The sequence below is a fragment of the Bison bison genome, unplaced genomic scaffold (genome assembly GCF_000754665.1).
Source record: "Bison bison bison isolate TAMUID 2011002044 unplaced genomic scaffold, Bison_UMD1.0 scf7180017864072, whole genome shotgun sequence".
NCBI classification, from domain to species: domain Eukaryota; kingdom Metazoa; phylum Chordata; class Mammalia; order Artiodactyla; family Bovidae; genus Bison; species Bison bison.
This window is the reverse complement of record NW_011494644.1, coordinates 4,781,729-4,789,357: the sequence shown is the minus strand read 5'-3', so window position 1 is coordinate 4,789,357 and position 7,629 is coordinate 4,781,729. Positions and strand designations below refer to the sequence as shown.

The following is a 7,629-nucleotide window of genomic DNA, read 5'->3' as shown; positions in this document are numbered from 1 at the left end:
CGCGGGCGGCAGCAACGGCCCAGGTACCCGCGGGCTGCAGAGGAGGCAGTGGCCAGACTCTCCTCTCAGGCAGCGGCCATGTTGCCGGTGGAGAAACTCGGGCGGACACGTGGGGGGGAGCGAGAGGGGCGGGCCCTAGCGCTTCCTTTTACCCACAATGCCCCGCCCCGGCGCGCGCGGACCCGCCCCCTCCGCGGCTCCATTCATACGGGCGGCCAGCCCTGGCCTGGCAGCAGGGGGCGCTGATGCAGTAGCAAAACAGCTGGCGAGGAGGTAGCAAGGAGCAAAAAGCTCATTCTGGCAGCGGTGGGATTCGAACCCACGCCCCCGAAGAGACTGGAGCCTTAATCCAGCGCCTTAGACCGCTCGGCCACGCTACCCAGTTCTGACTGGGGTTTTCCAGGAAGCTATTTAAAATATTTACATGCACGTACATGTCTGTTTCTTTGATATATGTTTTACTTCATCCCTATAGAACTATTTTAGAACGTGTCGGCTACTAAAAAGAAAATATTTGCTCCAATAGCTAGACCCACACTTCTTCCGAACAGATCTTAGAACGAAACGCAGTTTAACAATCTGTTTTCTGAGTAGGACGTTTAACACGTTAAGCAGGTTAACCCACACTGGAATAAATGATGGGTTTCAGCAGTAGCCCGCACCAGGGGTTCTGAAAGCCAAACCCGTGGACTGGTGTAGGCAGTTTTCTCTAAAACTATGTGTTTTAATTTTTAGTTACACAGATAATATGTGAATTATTGCAAAATATGAAAACGTTGTAGATAAAGTACTAATGTTTTTTTACCTTTGGTATCTAAGTCCCTTCCGCAGAGGTAACCATTATACAGCTTAGTATACTGTATATCCTTCTGGATCTTCTATTGTGAATTTATGTGAATATATATGGATATATTCATATGACCATATATATGCTAGATATAGCCATAGAAATAGGTGTTTTGTTTTTATTGTTATGGATTTTACATAAATATAAATATTAATCATACCAGTAGTATTTATTGCAACTTTTTTCACCTATGTTTTTTTAGTATCCATATTGATATATATGTAGATATTTTAAAATATAGAAAAAATACAAAAAAATCATCCATATTCCCACTACATAATATCGTGGCATTTTACTTCCAATTCTTTTCTTATGTATATGCTTTTCATTAAAAGTGTGAATGTGATCCTTTTAAAAATCCAGTAAAAATATATAGTGTGATCTTGCTTTTTATTTACATAATCCTTACTACATTGTACCAATATTATTCTGCAACTTGCTTTTCTACTCCAATATTACACTTTTTATTTATTGTGATACATATGGATCTAATTTATTCCATGCTATGAAGATGGACATTTAAGTGGTTTATATTAAGTTGTTATATTCAAGTTTCTGGTTAATATCCAGTTGTCACACACCCTGATATTTGGGCATTCCATATTCCTCTGTCTCTTCAATTCCTCCTTAATGCATATTTTTTTCTCCATCTACCTTTAAAATAAGTATTGACGTACAAAGATTTTCATTGTACTGGGAGAGTTCGTTACTTTTAAAGCAAGCTTTAATACATACAGAAGCAGCCATCTATCTTGGCCATCTATCTTGTGAGAGGATCAAAGTCAAGTGAGGAATAGTCCTTGCAATCAATAGAAACCTTGACCTGCTCATGGTGTTTTAGTACCAGGAGGAACTGTATTTGTTTGTGAGTTATGTGCTGGATTTTCCAAAAGGAAATAGCCCTATGATGAAGAATAATTGCTGGAATCTCTGCCTAATTCTACTTTTCTAGTAATTGCCTGACCAGCCCAGAGAGTGGGTCTCTGGCGGTCACCTTCCCCCACACCGTGGCCAGTGGGCTCTATGGTAAACACAGGACAGAGGTCAGACCAATCATGAGACGTGGTGAGTTCCTGATTTGTTATTTTGACTGTACTAAGTGTTGGGGTCAGTCTCTGAGACCGACTGACTGAACTGGGATTTGGGGTGGCCAGATTCTGTGAGATGGACTGGAGAAGAGAAAGCCAGTGAATGGAAAAATAATGATAAAATGAAAGGAAGAGTAGAGAGTCACAGAGAAATTCTGATGGTTTTGTGACTCCCAGCTTAAGACTTTTCCAGGGCCCAGTGGCATTCACTTTCTTGCAGACATCCCTTTATCATTGTAATAAATTCCTCTTTTCTGCTAAAGCTAGGGGTATCTGTTAACTTTAACAAATGAGCCCCGCCCTGCCTAGTGTGGAAAGTGCTCAAATAGAGGTAAAGATATTTCTGCCAGAACATTCTGCAGCAATTCACGTCTGTCCCTGCCAGTATTGACTAAACAAGATGCCTAACAGGAATGCCAGCTGATCCAGGAAGGCAGAGCCCAGGGTCTCCTTTGGGCGTTTCTTGCAGACCTGCGGTGCCATCACACAGCTGTCTTGTGACTGTCAGATGTGAAACTAATAAGCAGGAGAAGCAGAATGCTGCACCGGAACTCGGACCCACTGGGTGCCAGCAACTTTATGTAAGGGGAGAGAGGAAAGGGCTAAACCCCCACTGTCCTATGGCATGTCTGCTCTGTCCCTTGGCTAATGGGGCGGATGGCCGGGACAAAGGGCAAGCACCACAGATGAAACATTGCTTCTGGCCCCCACCCCCAGTCTAGAAACTGTCAAGTAAAGGGTGTCTGTCTCTAGATCATAGCCCCTTCGGCTGGGGACAGCGGGATTGGACAAGGTGGCTTAGTCCTGGATCCCCTGCAGTCTTCACTCCCTTGCCCCTGCAAAAGGAAATTCATCCCAAACCCGGTCTGAGACCAAACCGTACAGCCTGAACCTCCTTCTGGGAGTTAACATTCCCAGTAAAATATTTAACCATTTTTCTTATGAAATTTACTAGCATTAAAATTTGTACTGGGAAACTAGTTTTCTACCCATCCACCAGTTGTTTGCCAGTCAAGAGAGTAGTGAACTTTAATGAAACATCCCTGCCCCGTCTTCCCGAATCTGACAATGATTGTGTAACCATTCTCTTGTCCTATAAAATGTCTTTACCAGAATAAAAGTCAGAAGAATGGTCACCCTTGTGTGAGTTGGGGTGGGATGTAATGCCAGAGGTGGGGGGGTGGGGCATGTCTCTGAGGGACCTTTATAGAGTGCTGCAAATGTTCTAAAATTCATCAAGCTCTACATTTAAGATTGTACACTTTACTCTATGTAGGCGGTACTGTAATAAAAGGTAATTTTTTTTTTAATGTCCCTACCAAATATGGATATTTGAACTAGCCTCCCTGAAGATTTACACTTCCAGGAAGACTGTAATAAAATTTTAGCGTAGGCTTGCAACAAAACCATCGGAAAAGTTTTTTTTTAACATTTTCCTCTACTCTTCAGGGCCCTTTTCTTCTTCCTCCCCAAAGGGAATACTCTCTCTGGGTGGGAATGTGTTGTTTGTGCCTTCCCAGAATCCTTCCCCAAACTCTTCTGTTTCCAATACTGATTTTCCTTTGAGGAAACACTCCTCCCTGTGGTCTTTTTTTCCAGTTAATTTTTATTGGAGTATAGTTGATTTACAATGTTGTGCTACTTTCTGCTGTACAGCCAAGTGAATCAGTGATACATATATTCACTCCTTTTTAGATATTTTCCCCTTATAGGTCATTACAGAGTAGTGAGTAGAGTGCCCTGTGCCATACAGTAGGTTCTTATTAGTTACCTATTTAAATATGGTAGTGTGTATATGTCAAGCCTGAGCTCCCAATGTATCCCTCCCCAGCTCCTCCCTGTGGTCTTGAAGGAACTGTCAATCAAAGCACCAGGATCCAAATTAGGCCAATCAGATGCTTCATCCTGGAAATCTGAATCTGGATACTAGAGCCAATTTAGCTCACTAGTGGCCCAGGGAAGGAAACTTTTCGACTGTTACCTTCTGCTAGATCCCCACACTTGCCCTAGGAACTCCTTTCTGAGGCTTGATTAATTCCCTTTTACCTTCCAAAGTGTAAGTTACCTCCTTCTCAAGAAAAAAAAAAAAGCTTGGCTAATGTTGCTGCTGCTGCTAAGTCGTTTCAGTTATGTCCGACTCTGTGCGACTCCATAGATGGCAGCTCACCAGGCTTCTCCGTCCCTGGGATTCTCCAGGCAAGAACAGTGGAGTGGGGTGCCAGTTCCTTCTCCAATGCATGAAAGTGAAACGTGAAAGTGAAGTCGCTCAGTCGTGTCCAACTGTAGCGACCCCATGGACTGCAGCCCACCAGGCTCCTCGGTCCATGGGATTTTCCAGGCAAGAGTACTGGAGTGGGGTGCCATTGCCTTCTCCGTTGCTAATGTTGGTTGGTGTTAATTTCTATCACCTGCAACTAAGGATCCCCCAATCACCTAGGCCTCCCCAAGAGGAACCCTGTTTTTGCAGAGGAGACCCTTTAGTTGCATGCAGGGTGATCAGAGCATTTCTGTCTAGAACAAATGCTTAATTAGAAGGAAAACTGGGACACAGGCATGAACTAGGACTCTCCTTGGCAGACTGGGACAGGCAGTCATCTTACACCTTGACCACTTAAAGGTCCACCCAAACTGAGAGACCTGGGAGAGGTTTCCTGTATTGAGTCAAGTTAAGCTGAAGACGCCACTATTCCTGGCACCCTCCCTCCAATACCTTTAAGTTTCAGCTTTACAAACGCACTCCTGTGTCCCATGCTGGAGGTCATAGGAATAAGGCGGCGGCAGCAGCTGCAGGTGACATCATTTCCGCTGCAACTATGATGATATTTGAGCTTCAAACCTCCAACTTTCCTTCCTGATGGATGGAAATATTCTTATCAAATGTTTTTGCTGTGTCATACCTTTAAGCCTCATTTTTCTCATCTGTAAAACGTTCACAGTAATACTGAAGTTGGTTGCAGGGTTAGAGGTGACTGTGTTATGTGCAGCCTAATGCCTGACAGGCCATGTATCATTATTTCTAAGACACGTTTTTTTTTTCCCCCCACATTTTAATATCTCTAAAATTGGCCTGCATCTTATGATCCATGGCATACAGTTTATTTTCAGTGTTATTTTTTTCTCATTAATACAGAAAATAATGATGGGTCTTAAGATCAATGGTGTCTTAAGATTCAACAAAACATAGTAGTGGATGTTCAATACATAAATTATCATGATGAATTTTTAACTTAGCAAATTTAATTTAGCATTTTTAGCTTAGTTAGTAAACATTTTAAATTGTTACTTTGAACTCTGCATGCCATCAGTCTCCAGAGAGGAAACAGGGCTAATGCCTCCTGCAAATTTCTCTTGTGGTTTCTCTTCACTAGACATGGTGGGAAGGGAATTTTGGAAAATGCAGTTTAGTTTAGCCCAGTTGACATCTAGTAACCACCATAGGCCATTAATGAAAGCCTACTGAATTCAGGCTCTGTGTGTCTGTGTGTTAGTTGCTTAGTCGTGTCTGACTCTTTGCAACCCCATAGACTGTAGCCCACCAGGCCCCTCTGTCCATGGGATTCTCCAGCCAAGAACACTGGAGTGGGTTGCCATTTCCTTCTCCAAAAGGAACTTCAGAAAGAAAGAAAGTGAAGTCGCTCAGCTGTGTCCGACTCTTTGCGACCCCATGGACTGTAGCCTACCAGGCTCCTCCATCCATGGAATTTTCCAGGCAAGAGTACTGGAGTGGGTTGCCATTTCCTTCTCCATGGGGGCTCTAGCCTATGTGATCAGGCATTAGAGATGGAAGTCAACATAACTGATAGATTGTATCAATTTTCTAACAGCCTAAGAAGAAGAACAGACATAAAATGCAACAGGAAGCTGTGTTACTCCAAAAATATCACAGCATCAGAACACCTGAAAACCTTCATGGAACTTTAGACTATGACACCATTCACATCTGGACAAGAACAATGAAGCAAACATCAAATTTACTAAAGGGAAGATAGCTTGCTTGATGCTCTGTAAGACTCAAGGTAGTATAAAACATGGCCTTTCTCATGACTGATCTTACCATTTCATTGAGGAGCTAAGACACATGCTAGTGAAAAATTAAATGCTGGAAAATTAAATTTAAAGAAATTTTAAATTCTTCAGTTCAGTTCAGTCACTCAGTCGTGTCCGACTCTTTGTGACCCCATGAACCGCAGCACGCCAGGCCTCCCTGTCCATCACCAACTCCTGGAGTTCACCCAGACTCAGGTCCATCGAGTCAGTGATGCCATCCAGCCATCTCATCCTCTGTCATCCCCTTCTCCTCCTGCCCCCAATCCCTGCCAGCATCAGGGTCTTTTCCAATGAGTCAGCTCTTCGTATCAGGTGGCCAAAGTATTAGAGTTTCAGCCTCAGCCTCAGTCCTTCCAATGAACACTCAGGACTGATATTCCTTAGGAAGGACTGGTTGGATCTCCTTGCAGTGCAAGGGACTCTCAAGAGTCCCTTGAGACTCTCCAACTGGTTGGATCCAACTGGTTGGATCTGCTTGCAGTGCAAGGGACTCTCAAGAGTTCCAACACCACAGTTCAAAAGCATCAATTCTTCGGCGCTCAGCTTTCTTTATAGTCCAACTCTCACATCCATACATGACCACTGGAAAAACCATAGCCTTGACTAGATGGACCTTTGTTGGCAAAGTGATATCTCTGCTTTTTAATATTCTGTCTAGGTTGATCATAACTTTCCTTCCAAGGAGCAAGCGTCTTTTAATTTCATGGCATAAATTCTTACTTTGATAATTTTACCAAAGTTGTATATGGTATTAATTCTATAAGGCATGTTATCAAAATGAATAGTATGCCTACCCCTTCCACTCCAGGCAACCACTCTCAACTTTTAGCTGATTCTTGTGTTTATCTCCATATGTCTAAACAACGTACTTGTATTGCTGCTTTTTTTTTTTGTTTTAGGCATTTCCTATTGACGAGTGAACTGACTGACTGACTGATTGACTTCCTACTAAGGAAGATAAGAATTTAACTTTAATCACCCGACTTCTGCCATCACAAACACCTCAACCCTCCTGAAAGAATCATACTACAATTTCATTTGAACAATGATCAGTACATGCTACTCATTTAAGCTTAAGCTTAACTATGTTCTCAACTATGATTATTTTTCCTCTTCTGGAAAATATTGTTTATCTTATTCTTTAATAACTGCCTTTAAAAAAATTTACCTTTCTATGAATTCATCCATAACTCAACTTCAAACTGTCCATCCTTGTCACACAGAATCAAGAGGTGCTCTATTGCTTCAAATTTTTGAAGACATTTCTCCCACAGCCTCCTGAGAGATGCCGTAAACTCTGGCTCTTCACTCTCATGTAGGGACTGACTTTGCCTCATTCTTGGTCTGGAACCCATGCCTTTCTTATTTCCCCCACAGTGGCTCTCTTTTGATAGAACAACTCTTCCAGTGTCTTCTGGAGAAAGAGTACTCAAGAGATTACTTTTTTGTGAATTTACACATCTGAAATATCTTTATTTGACCTTTATGCTTGCTTAATAGTTTGGGCATATGATTCTCCATTAAAGAATATTTTCCCCACAATTTAAAAAGCATCAACTTCCAACTTCCAGTGTTACTATTGAGTTATCTGATGTTATTCTGATTCTCAGTCATTTGTATGAAACTTTCTCTTTCCCTCCGGAAATT

At 42.3% G+C, this 7,629-nt stretch overlaps 1 non-coding gene across 1 annotated transcript; it reads right to left on the bottom strand.

The window, feature by feature from the left end:
* Nucleotides 1-298: 298 nt before the first annotated feature.
* On the bottom strand, nucleotides 299-380 carry TRNAL-AAG. Its single transcript has one exon. It is a non-coding gene; the product is annotated as a tRNA-Leu (tRNA).
* Between the last annotated feature and the right edge of the window lie 7,249 nt (nucleotides 381-7,629).